Source organism: Vidua macroura, chromosome 2 (assembly GCF_024509145.1).
Source record: "Vidua macroura isolate BioBank_ID:100142 chromosome 2, ASM2450914v1, whole genome shotgun sequence".
In the NCBI taxonomy this organism is placed as follows: Eukaryota; Metazoa; Chordata; class Aves; order Passeriformes; family Viduidae; genus Vidua; species Vidua macroura.
Window position 1 is genome coordinate 24,863,046 of NC_071572.1, and position 15,859 is coordinate 24,878,904.

At 44.1% G+C, this 15,859-nt stretch overlaps 1 long non-coding RNA gene across 1 annotated transcript; it reads left to right on the forward strand.

Moving 5' to 3' along the window:
* Positions 1-2,069: 2,069 nt before the first annotated feature.
* Positions 2,070-15,852, forward strand: LOC128804370 (uncharacterized). The gene is made up of 3 exons (XR_008436039.1): positions 2,070-2,135; positions 14,312-14,418; positions 15,417-15,852. It is a non-coding gene; the product is annotated as an uncharacterized LOC128804370 (long non-coding RNA).
* The last annotated feature ends 7 nt before the right edge of the window (positions 15,853-15,859 follow it).

Consider the following 15,859-nt stretch of genomic DNA (forward strand, 5'->3'; position numbering starts at 1 on the left):
CTCCTTTAGCTATCACTTGATATTTCTAGCTCTTATACTTGCCAGATGACTTATGACAGAAACCTCTCTGTGCCTGCTGTCCTCCGGCACATGTGCTCAACTGTATGCACTGTTACTTTGTCTCAAGGCATCCTGTTCAGCATTTGCTGTTTCTGTAAGGAACATCACCACCTCCTGGCTTACTTTGAGATCACTTTATTGCTAGACAAGACTCAAAACAGAAATAAACCAGGTTTATTTGATCAAAGTTGTGTTAAGCAAGTGTAAAGTGCTAGCCTGCTTACAAAAGACTGTATCTGCTGCCCATCCTGTGTTTTACCTGTTCTTTTCTCTTTGACTGTTCTCCCTGCTTGGCATGGCTTTACTTCAAACAATATATTTTTAGTAAGGAATCCTTTTCTTGACTGTTTTATTCCTGTTTGCATGTGGACATTTTCTGTTTGCTCTTGAAGTGCCAAAGCATGTGGCTTTACAAAAGTAGAGCACCTCCATGCTGTATTGATATGTTTATACTAATGAAGTATCTTTTAAATGTGAGCTGTTTGAGTAGAGAGTCCTTGATCTCCAGTTTTTCCTTATCTATTTACCCCTTCTCTCAAGTGTCAAGCAATTTGCAACCATCAGATGACTTCCTAACATTTTACAAATCACACATACATAAGGAGCCCTCGGGGACAGCGCTTTTTTGTCTTCTCAGAGATGATGGGAACCCTTTCGTGAGCTGCATGAAAATTTGCCACTTACAGAGTCTAAAATGCCTGACTTTGACACACTTCTATTTGTGTAGTTCATGTAGTGCCCTCAGTATCTGCAGGGGCTGCACATGACTGTGGTATCACAGATGTCTGACCCAGCAGGCCATGTGCCAGGGGATTCTCTGGCACAGCATTGGTGTTTAAGTTTTGTTAGAGAAGCACACTTCAGGAGAAAGGTGAAAAACTAATAAAGTCACCAACACAATGAGCCTCATTGTTTCATTTCAGCTTTTTTGTCACCAGCCTGATCTCGATGTCCCTTGGCAATTTTTTCAGATTTCTCCTTCTGAAATTAGTGCAATAATAGTCTAGTGAAGACCTAACTGGTGAGTTGTATTACTCCAGCCCTGACCTTTAAAATTCAATGCTAACATGGTTTGAGGCTAGTTAAAAAAAAAAACAAAATAAAACTATTTTTTATTTAAAGGGAATTTTGTCTCTCTTGCACAGTAATCATTCCCACTAAAGTAACAAAAATTGAAGGATCTTCAGACCTCTGTCTTACAGTGAGTACTGAGTTCAGAATGAAGTTCTGTAGCCCTTAGATTAGGCTGTAGGAGAAACAACAGGTGAAAAAAACAAAGAATGGGTGAGCTGGTCCGTCTGTGCTGTGACAAACACGGGGTTAACAGCAGTTTCCTTACTCACTTGTTAGCTTCAACCAAGTGGAGAGTAGCTCAAGAAATCCCTCATGCTTCAATTGTTCCCCCAGCACTGGACATGCAGTAGCAGGGGTGGGCCCCAGCCAGCTTTTCTGTCTCACTGCTGCGCACCAGCCCGCTCCAGGAGCGAGCAGTGGGATGTGCACAGCATGGGGATGCCATGTTTGCTGTGCGTTGGGAACTTCTGGAGGTCTTGCCTGAGGGAGAACTGGTCTCCATGCCCTGTGGCAAGAGAAGAGCTGTGTCCTGCACGTCCTGCATGAAGAAGCAAGGGGTCCTCCCTTTATCCTGACAGCCCAGGAGGTATGTGAGGGAGGTGGGCCTGCAGGAGAGTCCCTGTAGTGGGTAGTGTGCTTCTTCAGGCTCTTCAGGTTCCACCCCAACACGAGTTTCTGCAGCGTGTCTGCACAGAGTGCACAGTGCTGCCGTGGAATCAATGCATGGTCCTCCCTCAGGTGCCACCTTTGGGGTTTCACGGCAGAAGAGTGGCAAGGCCACCACAGGTTATTGGGGCTGACATTGTAGAGGTCTTGTGGTTCTAACAGGGATGGCCTCAGCTCCAGCATTCCCAACGTTCCATCTCCCTTGACTCCCCCAGTCCACCTGCTCTGCTCATAAAGAGGAATCACCTGTCAGGCTGGTGACACACAGGGTGACAACCACACAGTCCTAGCCCGTGTCAGTGAGCAGCTGTCTGCTGTCTGCTTCAGGGTTTCAGGTGAGTGACTTTTCTAGGTGAGTTCTCCTGATGGCTTTCCATTAAAACATGTACCTTCTCCCTGTTAAGAGAGTCTTCACAGGTGTAAAAGCATTTCTCAAATGTTACAGTAGAAGGCATAGAGGTGGCACAGTTACACCAGGTCCACCTTGGTTTCAGGAAGGCTATAGGAAAATGCTGGGTTTACTCCAAGCAGAGGCTACTCTTCCTCTTCCCTAACAAAGCCATAACTCTAATGCCCTGCAAAATGGCTGTGGTGCCTCCCAGCACAGAACCGGGCAGCCCTGAGTCTCCACAAAGCACTAGGAATGGTCCTCCTGCCTCAGGGATGAGACTGGTTCTCCTTGCAGAGCCAGTGGGCAGGAACCTTCCCTTTGTCTGCTGTGATAACCACATTGCAGCCCAGCCTGCAGCTCACTCAAGCACAACTTTCTCAAAGGAGGCTTTGCCCTGCTCGAAGGGAAACACCCAGCTCTCCTCCTACCAGGGCTGATACTGATGTGATTCCACTTATCTACCCTGGTAAAAGTGACTTTGTACTAAATATTTGTTTAGAGCCTGCATTATTTGAGAAAGGCCCGTTCCATGCAGTTTCTAAAAACTGATGCAGATTTTAGGTTGTGGACACCTTCTGGTGGAGACTGACCATTCTCTGAAAAGTCAGTTCAGACAGTGCTGGCCTTTAGTTCTTCCCCCAGCTTACTTTATGCAAGATCTTTGAAGAAACAAGGATACAGAAAAGCTTTAACATTAGGAGTAGGAGTAGGAACATAAAAGTAGAGATAAATAAGCAGCTGAAAGGAGGATATAGGTGAAATCTGAGAGAAATGTGTGTTGTGACCTACATTATTCAAAACGCTTCTAAGTGATGTAGGAAGAAAAGCATCCATCATGCTGGATGGGTTTGTTGGTCAGAGAATCATAAGATTGTTTAGGTTGGAAGAGATCTCTTAGATCATTGAGCCCCCCTGTTAAAGCAGCATGCCATGTTCACCACTAAACCATGTCCCTAAGGTCACATCTGCAAAATAATCCCAAGGTATCTGAACTGTGACCAGCTGCAGTCAGTTGCAGAAGATCTCATGGTACAAAGTAACTGTAAATAAAGGCAGAGGTGAAAGCTGGTGTTACAGCATTCACCACAGGTCACATAAGGAAAACAATCTTAACTACATACACACACAATGGGCTCTCCATTTCCTCTAAATACATAAGAAATATCTGATAGTGCTTTGAGAACACCATTTCAGTGTTAAGTAGTAAAGAGACTCTTGGTAATTACTAGGAAAAGAAGGGAGCACAAAACAGCATGCATCATTACACTGTAAATTTATGGTGCATCCTCTTTTGATATACTGTCATCTCATCTCAAAAGGTTATCATGGAAATGGAAAAGAGGTAAAGGAAATAACAAGAGTATACTGTATAGATCCACTTCAAAAAAGCACTGAACAGAATGTGATTCTTCTGCTTGGGAAACAGATGATTGAGGAGAAATATGATGTAGCTCTACAAAATTGTATGCTGCAGAAGAAAATTTATTCACTGCTTCTCACAGAACTGTGGGTCACCAAATGAAACCATGAGAAACAGCAAATGAAAAGGAGCACTTTTTAATGAAAATTGAATTTTCACAAAATACTGATTTTTTTTTTTTTTTTGAGCTCGTTGGCAAAGGATGTTGTAGTAGTCAAAATTATGTGCAGGTTCAAAAGTAATGAGACAAACTGATGGAGAGGAATCAGCCAATGGATATGGGAAACTGGTATGCAGATACGCATTCTGACTGGGGCAGCGGTCTGGGCAGGACTTGGTAGCAGAGACAGGCAGCAGCACCTGGGGCTGCAACAGCAGGAGCACAGTGAGGAGCTCGGGGCAGGACCCCCGTGCCCAGCACTCGGTGTCAGAGCACACCTGGGCAGCACCAGTTTGGTGCCCCAGAGCGGAAAGACGCCGATAACCGGAGCGAGTTCACCCCTGCAGTGCTCGGGGCTGGAGCCTGGCCCCGTGAGCAGAGGCTGGGGCTGGTCCAGCCTGGGCAGAGACAGCTTTGGGGGAACCTCACAGACACCCCGGAGCCCCTGGGGAGGGGAGGGAGAGGAGACAGCCGAGCCCTCGGCAGCAGGAACTGAAATGAGAGAGCTCAGGCTGGGCACTGAAACGTTCCCACGAGGACAGGCAGGTGCCCAGGGAGGCGGGGCAGGCTCCATCCTTGGGGCATTATGAAACCTGGCCAGGCAAAGCCCTGAGCAACCTGGTCTGACCTCACTGCTGGCCCTGCTGTGGTGCATGAGGTACCTCCTGAAGTCCCCTCCAGCCTGAATTTCCCAGTGATCCTATCCTCTTATCCGCTGATTCTCTAATCCTAATTCTTTCAGAGACAAATTTTCAGAGGTCAGAAAGGGGAAAATACATGGGGGAAAATATTATATTGAACAAGACTGCCCCTGATTTGAATTCAATGCATCTGTTTATTTTTAATGTGTTCTTACACAGAAATAAATGCAGACAGTAAGAAAAAAATTAAATTTTATAAAAAGTGGAGCACAGTTCTGAGGATAACAGAGCACATGAGGAGAAACCCAAAGTCTGAGAGTGACCTGAGCCTTGTGACAGTATAAAACTGTAACTGCAGTTGATTCATGTCTATCCTGAGGAGCTATTTCAAGGAAGAGAAAGTAGTTTAAGGCATCCACTCTGTCTTGTACATCTTCAGCTGGTTCCTTTTGCAAGTTCCTATTACTCAGCCAATCGATCACTCCTGCCCTGTGGCTGTAGAGGTGTCAATGAAAGCCTTCAGTACCCTGCACAGTCCTGAATGCACTCACTGGTGAGTCAGGCAGAGAAAAAAAACAAGCTCAGACCTATGTTCCTAGGCTGAGTTTGTAGGTTTTGTGGCTGAGAAGACCTAGCACAGGTGTTTTCCAGAGTGACCCAAGCTACTGGATCTGTAGTGTAGAAAACACAGATGTGTTTTTCACCTATTTTCACACAAGGCCATTTTTAATTTAATTTCAGCCCATGTTTTGGTACTGAGTGAATTCCTGAAAGGGTTGCAAGTGGAAACTACAGTTACAGAGCTGTTGGTCTCTTGGAAGTCCAGGGTAATGTTTCAGAAATGTCCATGATGTAAGGAGGCTTCAGCTCATCTACTGATGCAGAACAGATGCTGTATGGACTGTAGGGTGGAAACAGTGTGAGAGACATTCACAACCATTTCTTGGTTACAGAGAAATCTCTGTGCTGTTCAGCAGCATTCATCCTTTTTTTCTTTTTATCTTTATAAGGACAAACCAACTCCTCCATCAAGTGCTAGAAAGATGCTGGCAAACATTGTTTTCCTCATGCCATGGGACTCTCTGAGATAGTTGTCTGTTCATGAGTCATTTCATGATGATGCACATTCATTTTACCCTCAGGTAAATTTTAGGCACAAGTGGCCTTTCCCAGCAGAGAAGAAGACCTTGGTGACATTGCATCTGAAATCTAGACCTAGCACTGCCATCACAGAACCACAGAGTCACAGAATGGGTCAAGTTAGAAGAGATCACAGTGGTTATCTCATCCAGCCACCCTGCTCAAGGGGAATCATCCCAGAGCACAGGGCGCAGGATTGTCTTGAATATCTCCAGTGAGGGAGGCTCCACAACCTCTCTGGGCAACCTGTTCCAGTGCTTGGTCACTGCACAGGAAAGTTCTTCCTCATGTTCAGGTGGAGCTTCCTGTGCCTCAGTTTCTGCCCATTGCCTCTTGTCCCATTGCTCAGCACCACCGAGCAGAGCCTGGCTCCATCCTCTGACACCCTCCCTTTAGATACTGACAGACATTGATGAGGTCCCCTCTCAGCTGTCTCTTCCTAAGGCTGACCTGGCCCAGCTCCCTGAGCCTTTCCTCATAAGAGAGATACTCCAGTCCCTTAAACATCTTTGCAGTCCTCCACTGGGCCCTATCCAGGAGCCCCGTGCCTCCTTTGTACTGAGGAGCCCAGACTGGGACTCCATCGTGTCTTAACCAACGCCTTGTTCCACTTTGTGTAAGAGCTGAGGAGCAGGCTTAGAGCATCATGCTTTTCTATCCCCAAACAGCAATGCCTGATTTCCTAGGACAAGACATCACACTTCCAAATTAATCGATATAGTTGTTTCCAAAGTTTGATACTACAAATCAAGCAAGAAATTAATTTCAGAGTGCAGAAGCCCTGTACTTTCTTTCCCTCTCAAATCAGTTCCAAATGCTTCACTCAACAAGTTTCTCCTCTTTTCAATTACAATTCTCCGGTGGTAGCAAATAAATTTATTTCAAACACACACTTTTCTCTTCTTTTCAATTATAGTATCCTCTCAAGTAATTTAATTTCTTTCAAGTCTTCAATTCACATCTATCTTTCTCTCCAGCAAATGTATACACCTGGTAACAGAAATGCATTCCAGGCTCTATTTTTCCATGGAGGTTTTGTAAGGTGTTTTTTTTTCTCCATTACCTCTGAATTGACTAAAGCAGTTCCACAAGAGATACTTACTCATAACACATGAAAGCTGCCCAAGTGGCCTTTTGTTTGGGCCGTCTCCTTTGGTTCCAGCAGCTGCCCTAGACCAGCCACAGGAGGGACTGGAGTGCTGTATGTCAGAGTTCAAAACCTTATTTTGATAAAAATTTATTCATTATAATTTGCAGCACAAGCTGATGTGAGAGTGAAACCAAGAAGGCCTCATCATTAGCTGCTGTAGGCTGATATTTATCTCCACCTTGTCTCCACTGAGTAATAGAAGATGTGGAGAAGGACAGGGCTTACGAGGCACGTGAGGTATGGACAGAGGGGTGAAGGAGCTGGAAGTCAGTGACTTCCTTGGAGCTGAGACTGGGATGATCAGTACAGTGTCTGGCTGCTCTGGGAGGGGTGTCATGAAAGACTGGAGGACAAGGCAATCCTAGGAGGGGTGTCATGAAAGACTGGAGGACAAGGCAATCAATCTGCTAGTACGTGCACTCTATCCCTCCTGAGAATAAACACAGGACTGAGGTGACCATTTGAGGTGACCAGTGTTCCACATGTGCAACACTATATATTCAAAAGGGGAAAGGTGGTGAAAAATGCACATAAATTCATTACAATAAGAACTAATTTAAACTGCTCACATGACAGTAAGGGGTTCAGGGAGTGAGGCAGTGCATGGTCCTCACTTAGCATAGCAGAGATAGGTGGTTGTACTCTGGGATATTTGTTAATTGAGCCAGTTGAGTCAGTAGCTTACTGAACAGGCATGAATATTTCTCTGATGCTTTACTACAGCCACCTGTCAGAGGATGGGTAGAGCAGTCAGTAATCCAGAGATCCCCGAGGAGCTTTCTGCTGCCTTTGTTGGCTTAATCACGGCAGCGAGGAGCGATGATTCAGGCTTTCCTTAGAGCTGTGTGAGGGTTATGAAAGTGAGGGACAGCTCTCCTGAGTCAGCTCTCCTGAGCTCCAGTGATCTGATCTCAACAGCTTGCACATAGGGACTGAGGTGCTGTGGTGTTTTCGCTGTTCCCACCCGCTCCATCCCCTGGCAGGTCACCAAGCAGGCAGGATCGCTCCTCCCAGGCACTGGGCAGATGGACCTCAGTGCCTGTGGTGGACAGTCACCACCAGCTCCTGATGGTCATGGGAAACAGATGCTCACACTTGCTCTCATTCTGGACATTAAAATAGAAAGCTTGTTTCTGTCTTCAGACTCCTCAGCTAATAGTGGTTTATTTCTCTCTGAATTTGGCTTTTATTGTGCACCCCAACTGATACCTGCTGTTTGTTTATTGAGTCTGTTTTAATGAGACTCTGTATTTTTTTTCTTTTCTTTACTTTTTTGTTGTTGTTTTGTTTTTTGTTTGTTTGCTTGGGTTTTTATTGATAATATCTCTCTCCACAGTTCACTGTGGTTTCAGTTCATTCAGTAGCTTCCTAGCTCTATAGCTCTGACCCAGGATCTGGCACAGTACTCAGTCTGTCTCTCTGCCTATACAATACCATTTCTTTCCTTACAAAGGCTTGTTTTCCTAACATATAAATTGTGCAGAGAAGCCATATGTTTCCATAGCCCATGTGCTCTAAAGCATAGCCAACCACTATTTAGAAAGAGTGCTCTGCAGTCCCCTGTGCAAGCCAAAACACACTCCTTGGCACAATGCCACTCCCATTTACAGAACAAAGCAGTCTCAGGGAGAAGGTTCTCAAGAGGGCACCAGAGCTGATGTGCACAGCAGAAATATAGGTGCAACCAGAGACCAACTCAGCCAGTACAATCCACATGTAATAATCTGCAAGACAGAAACCTCCCACATTTTAAATGCCACACAAGGCACATGCTGAGCTCCTCTTCCTGCAGTGTGCAACAATTAAACTCCTTCAGAGGTTCCTAAGTACACCAAAACCCACCTCTAGCCATTTGGAGCAGACAAGGGATTGTGTGGGAGTGCACAGAATGTTTGCTGGGGCTTCATTAAATGCTTTCCCCACTTTGCTTTTGTCCTTTCCCGTTTTTATTCTGTGTCAAACATCTGTGCTCACAACTGTCTCCCAATTTACTCCCCTCACCATTTGAGAGGGATTTTTGTTTTCACTGCACCAGCACACCTCCTTGAAAGCCTTGGTAGTGGAAATTACAGGAGCAACTGGAGCTTGCTTGTGATCTGCCACAAAAAGCACCTACTCTCTCCTGGCAGCTGTGGCTTCTGCTGAATAGGGGAACTGCCCCTTGCTGGCAGCCCCAGGCAGGGTGGGAGAACATCTGCTTGCTGCAGGCAACAGTGAGCTGTGCTGCATCTTGCTAGGAAGAGCCAGTGGTTCTGCACACCTTTGGGTTCAGACACTGGGAAGGGACAGAGGGACAAAGTAGCTGCTGGAAGGGTTCTTCCAACCTCTTGGCTGGTTGTCCTCTATGTCACTCCTGTTTGATCCAGTTAGTCGATTCCAGGTGGGAAATTGGATGTGGAATCTGCTTCTTGCTCCAGAGTCTTCCTGCAGCATTTAGGCTTCCACAAAGCAAGGAAGCCCTTTCCAGGACTGAGACCTCCTTCCCATCCTTCCTCCTCCTGTGAGCCATGCACCTCCATTGCTGCAGTTTGATATCCTAAGTATTGTTTGTCCTTGTTTTGGTTTTGGTTTCTTTTTCCTAGCAGATTTGGAATAATCAGTTTTGGTTTCTTTCTCTGTCTCTTTGCTGGTGCCTCTTGTTTCAGTTTTAAGGTATTGCCCAAGCTCTGCACACCCTCAGGGAGCAGCAGAGAATCCAGGGTGAAGTTAGAGCAGAGCTGCACTCAGGGCTGCAGACAATAAATAGTGCAATGATGGATGGGGAATCCTACACATTTGTGTTGACTGAGAAGTCAGAAGGGGGTCTTAAAAAGAAATCTGAGTAAAGGAAGGGTTTTTCTTCAGACTGACATTACAGAAGCAGGATGTGGAGGAAGACTGTTTTTAATGTATAATAAATCAAACCTTTCTTGCACATAATCACAATGGGACACAATCTGTAACATTCAGAGTATTTGATATTTTCAAATAGGTTCCTATGGGAGAAAATATAGAAGAAGAGGAGAAAAGACAATATCTCAGTGTTACCGCCACTCCATGTTAGAGCTGCTGTTTTCTGAACTTCTTTCAGAATGAAAAGAGGCAATCATGCTCATGTTTGCTGTTGTTAATCTCACAGTATCCAGCTGACCTGTCCAGAGGTCACCTGTGCATAACTGGGTTCCTCCACTCTGCAAATGGAGTCCAAGGGATGATCCTATTCTCTGGTCTCTGGATTCAGCAGGATTATTCCCTCAGCTGTTCTGCCTTTTACTATTGGGGTCATGGCAGGCTTAACCTCAGGCAGACTACCAAAGACCTAATAAATAGAGCTTGTTATTTTGGGCTTGGTGCCACGCTAACCTGGTTACAGAGCATTCAGCTGGCACACATCTGGCTGGGGCTGTGCAGTGCTGGTCAGAGCAGCTTATCAACAGCTTGAGGAATACAGGGCTGCTGCAGCCAATGTGCCCACCAAGCCTGTGCCATTCCCAGCAGGGGAGGCTTGGCACCAGGGACTGGGAGGGCTGCTGGTCCTCGTGTGGAGAGGGATCTGCCAGGGTGAGGGCCATGCTGCCCCTCTGCTTTCCTTCCCTCTGGAACCTTTCATCCTCCAGTCCTTTGCCCCTGCAGGCCACATGGCAGGTCTAGCACAACTCCACCCTGCTGATGGGCAGGGGCTGCCCATGTTAGGAGAAGCTGGCTTTGCAGGCCCTTGGAAATGTGAAGGTGGGTGCTGCCACTGTAGTTCAGATCCTTGTTCCTTTTCACACCAGCATGGACAATGGTGATTCTTTAGCTCCAGAAGAGTGGTTGGCTTCTGTAAAACTCTTGCCTTCTGTAAAACTGCCATCTACCAGATGTGACAGGGCAGCTGCCCCTACTGATGGAGGCAGCACTGCTCATGTAGAGAATTGCTGTGCATTCAAAAAAGGGGTGATCAATGATGTTTTACTTGATTACTGTCAGCAATGCCAACCTGTACCTGCAGGATGATGCTCCAAGATGAAGAGTAAAGATCTATCTAGCAAATGGTGACAGTTTCAGTGAAACAGTGTCCAACCCATCAACTAATGGAAAACACCTCTGTGATTTATCAATACTAGAATTTCAGCTGAAAATGCAGATTTGAAATATTAATTATTAATATAGTCCAATAAATAAATCCCTAAGCATTTTATCAGATGTACTGTATATTAAAAAATCCTAAGGATTTTGCACTTCCTAGAATTTATAGGATTTTCTGGTTGGACATCTTATAGTAGAAAGAACTGCTTGATCTCAGAAACTACCACTTAAGTAAGTGCTTTTCTACATCATGCATATACTTTTTGCTTGGTTCTTCTTAACATTGTTCACCTGCCTGATTTTGATAATTTGTCTTTCTGGTACTGATTTTTAGAAAATATTTGTATTATACTGTGTGTCGAATATGAAGCAGAATGAATTCAGGTTCTAAGCTAGGTAGCTAATGTCACTGACACTTGATCCAACTCGCAACACCTTTTAAAAACGATGAGAATAAAGGAAACAAACCTCAACTTCTCCTCCCCCATACAAAACCTGTAGGCACTATGAAGTTTGTGGGTGCCACAGGGAAGCACAAGTAGGTTTGGTGAGACTGAGCTGCCAGCTAGCACTTACAAACAGCACTCGACCCTTCAGTAACATCAAATGGAGAACTCTTCTAATACGTGGTATTTCCTCTGGAGTAAGATTACATCCTGCCTTTGCAGCAAAAGAAACTCAGGCAAACTTATTTTTCTCCTTTAACTTACAGTTTTAGCTGGCAAGAAGAAATATAATTAAGACTATGCAACTTAATTTTGTGTTCAGCTTCAAGTAGCTGGTTATTTCCCTTGTGGAACACTGCTCAGATTAGTGACAGAGCCAGGACACTTATCTTCAGTGTCAAATGTGTGTCTCCCCTGATTGCACTTCAGTCAGTTAAGCCTAATTCCTACTGATCTGGAAATGGTTATCAAGTCCTGTATGTGCAGCTCCATCTCAAGGAAGCAAAGAGAAGTTACTCATCAACACTTAGGCTTTTTGGTGAGAGAGATGATGTCCAGCTTTCATTCTCATACCACAGGTAACATTCATTATGCTTTTTGGGGGGTAGGGTATGATTTTGAGAGTGGTAAAGCTTTTAAATTGGATATTAATAATGCTCATAACAAAGCAAAGTAGATGGTTATTTTATAAATTATTGAACTGTATTAAAAAAAATTAAAGCCAGATATGCTTTAAAAATAAAAATCTGCCTTAAACCAGAGTTCTTTTGATCCTTGCCTGTGAACAACCAGGCACCAATATGAGACAGGAAACTCTGGGAAAGGAAGGAGAGGTGTGAAATGTCTGGGAGTCATTAAGCAGTGCATCAGAAATGTAGTTACCACTTGCCAGGAATAGTAAATTCTGCTTACACAAGACTCTTTTTTTTTTTTTTTTTTTTGCCTGATTCAGCTGGATCTCAAGGATTTCAGCTCTGTGAATCTGTATTCCCTAGTCCTGCAGCAGCAGCAAAACGGGATGCTCCCAGGGTACCATCTTCCATTCTTGCCTCTTATGCTTCAGCCTAATTGCAGCACAGGAAGATGCCACTTCTATTCCTTTTTGTCCCTGCAGGACATCCACAACACTGCTCCATCCCAGGTAATCTGGCCCCAAACATGGCATCCAGGACTTCCACCCTGGAGCATCAAGAAATTAATTTTAGCTGCACCTTGACACAAAGCCATTCTTGGATTTAGGGCCAAATAACAGAAAAAGAACCACAAAACACTCCAAATCGAAAAAAATATTAGAGTGTCAGAGAAGGTGTGGATTTTTTGTCACAAAGGCCCCTAAAAGCATGCTTAAAAAGAATTTCACTGGGTTAGTTATGGACTGGAGAAAATGTATCAGGGTTTGAATATGTCAGTGGGAAGCTGCAGTGTGTGTCGCATGTAATGGCACCAGCAAGGAAGGAGTGCTCCAGCTACCTCAACCTCTGCTGCTGCTGCTGCCCTGCATTCCCAGATCAGGGCCCACAGAGGATGTACTGCACTGGCTGTGTCAGCATGGGAACACAAACTGGGCAGCTCTGTGCTGGGGAAGGTGGTTTGTCACTGACTGGGACAAAGTGGCAGTACACACAATAGGTGGAGACGTGTGCAAGGCTGTAGCTGAGTGTGTGTGTGACTGGTAGCAGCTGTACTGCAGGCTGTCCCTTGTGGGGCAGCAAGGAATCCTTTCCTGTCTAGGTGTGTTTTCTGCTCAGGACTTATTTCCATGTGTTGTGAGGCAGCTCTTTTGGATGTATTACATTTGTAATTGGAATGACAGAAGCTCCGTAGTGATTTGTAACTCAGATATGAGCAGGAAGGTGGGGGTCCGTTTCAGACTGTAGGAGGCCATGAGTTTGTTAAAGTAGTGAAATACACTGTATTACAGTGTCTTTTGCTAGCTTACGGAATGAGAGACAGAGCAAGGATCAGGATTTGATCAGTAAGATGCAAGACCAGCAACCAGGAAAGTTCACAGGGTGTGAAGTTATTTGCAGCTGCTCTTGAAGCCAAGCAGCAGCTCATCTTAATCCAATACCTATCTCAAATGAAATCCTTCCTTCATCACTGTTAGAAGTTTAGTCTAGATTTTATTTGGAATCAGAGGATTGTTAAAAATATTAAGGACTCTAACTACGTAAGAAGTTCCCTCTTCCCTCTTCCAATGTTGCTAATTTTAACTACTCAGCCAGAAATATTCTGTGTCAAAATACTGCCTGAATCTGTACTGACTTGTATTTCTGCCAAAACTCTGCAAATGGTTTTGAAAAACAAAATAGGAAAGGAGCTACATTTAGGGAGAATTAGGGCAAAAACATCTGCATCAGCCAGAAATAAACTGAAATTTCACACAAAATTGAAAGTCAAAGAGATTATGAGGAAGATGGTGAGAATAACCAGTTAGTGAACTCCATATGACATTTGCAGTGGTGCTATCGAGTTACATCTGGCAGATGGAAAGCAAACTTTGCTTTGGGACAGCCATTTCCAGAACCAAGGTAAGAGTAAGACAAAGCAATACCTAAAAAAAGAGTTTGCTTGATGTATTGAGAATTTGAGACTTGGACAAAAGGCCCAAGTATGAACAGTCCTACAATACTACTGCCCTTGCCAGGCAATGAGCTTGTGAGACTTTAACTCCAGGTGTTTAAAACCCAGCAGTCTCTTCAGGAACTGCAAAGCACAGCTTCATTCAAAAGGCTCAGCACCACTGTCAGCAGAATCTGAGACTTGGTAACTCAGGCCTGAGGAGGGTTTGTGAGAGCTGACAGGCTTCTCAGACTATCTCAGCTGGTCTTGCACAGCAACCCCAGGAAAGTCTTCTGCACTTTAACAGCAAGATATTTAAAAACAAGGCCTCTGCATCAATAGCTGCATGTACCTGACCACCGCAGGAGGTTTGGAAGTAGATGATTTTTAAGGTCATTTCTAACCCAGGCCATCCTATGATTCTGTGGTATGGAAACACACAGCTACACCTGACAGAACCCATTCCATGATTGACAATTCTTTAACTACCAGTTCAGCACAGAAGTGTAGCTGGATCTGCTGAGCTTATTACTTTTGTAACTTATTGCTCACAGGTATCTCAAATTACAAGACAAACTGAAATCCAGAAAATTCCAAGTAAGCATGAGAATTTCTTTTCCTGTGAGTGTGGCATGGGCTCACAACACCAGCATACATTTGGGTATGTATTCACCAATCTCAACCATGCTGGCATTCTGTGATTCCCTATTTCATATTTCATTGAAAATGTATGGGATAATTTTAAAAGACTTTAGATGGCCTTTGAAGTAAATAATTATATTGCCTCAAAGAGCACCTGCAAAAATGCCATCCTTAAATTCTTACCCTCACTTGATGTTTTAAAATTGATACACCTCAGCTCTTGCATGAGTCATCCTCTGTCACCGAGTTCTACCTTTGCAGCATTAACTATAGATGACACCTGGGGGACACACATAGTGCACCTACATCATATGGCCCCCACTCATCTTCTCCACATAATCCTAATTTAACAATTGGCTTCAATGGGGCTTGACAACAGATACAGACCTTGAAATCTCTCCATCAGCTCATGGCTGAACACGCAAGCACAGAAGTGCTTTTTAAAATAAAGCTCTAAAGTTCTCCCTTTGAATTTGAAGTACAATGCCTTCCAAGGTATTTTTAGGTGAAAACATGTGAAGAGCAAGTGAATTAAAACCAAATGTACACAGATTTAAAAAATCTTGCCTTATGAACAGAGTATAAATCTTATCATGCTAAAATTGTGTACCTAACATTACACCCTCATATGCCAACTTAGTTGTACCCAAAGCAAGCTCTCAGATCAGTTTATAGCCATGGTAAGATGGAGTAAAGTACGATGGAAGTGCTTATTATGAGCTGCTTTGATTTATTTGAAGAAGTACAAGAAAGCATGTGGAACAAGCCTGGCAAATACAAAAAAGATCCCAAAACCCAAATGCTACAGCAAATGAGAGCTACTGTCTCCTGTCAGTACAAAGGCAGTGGCACGTGCTCCTCTGGGCACTACACCAATAAATGAAACCATCTAAAACCAGGGCCCAGGTACAGCTGTCCAAGCACAAGCAAGTGGTTAATGTGGATGCCAGAGCAGCTTTGACTAATGGATTTTGGTGGTTATTTTTGGTTTTTGTTTTGTTTTGTTTTTGTCTCCAGAAGGCACTCAGAAGTTTTGCTGGTCTGCAAAAGAATCAATTTTCCTGCCAGTCCTACTCTCAATCTGAACACACTGTGAGCATCTTGTGCCTAGTGAACCATATAGAGTGTAAAGGCTAATTCAAACACTGACATCTCTGCAATGAGTAGCATTTTGCTTAAAAATGTTTGAATGAGGCTGTAGTATTTTTTTTTATTTACGGACAGGCAATATTTTAACCTAGTATTTTTTAAGCTGAAGGCTGATGTGACTTGTCATACACCTGATATCCAGTTTGTGTTTCTGTAATTCTATCAAGACAACTTCTTGGGCTGTTCCCATTTGCATTCATATAGTAACACAAAGAAATTCACCAGCAGCACTGAGCAAGATTATGAGAATTGTGACTTACACACTATTGAATGCTTTCTCAACTTGCCGTTAAAATAATAAAATCTAAACA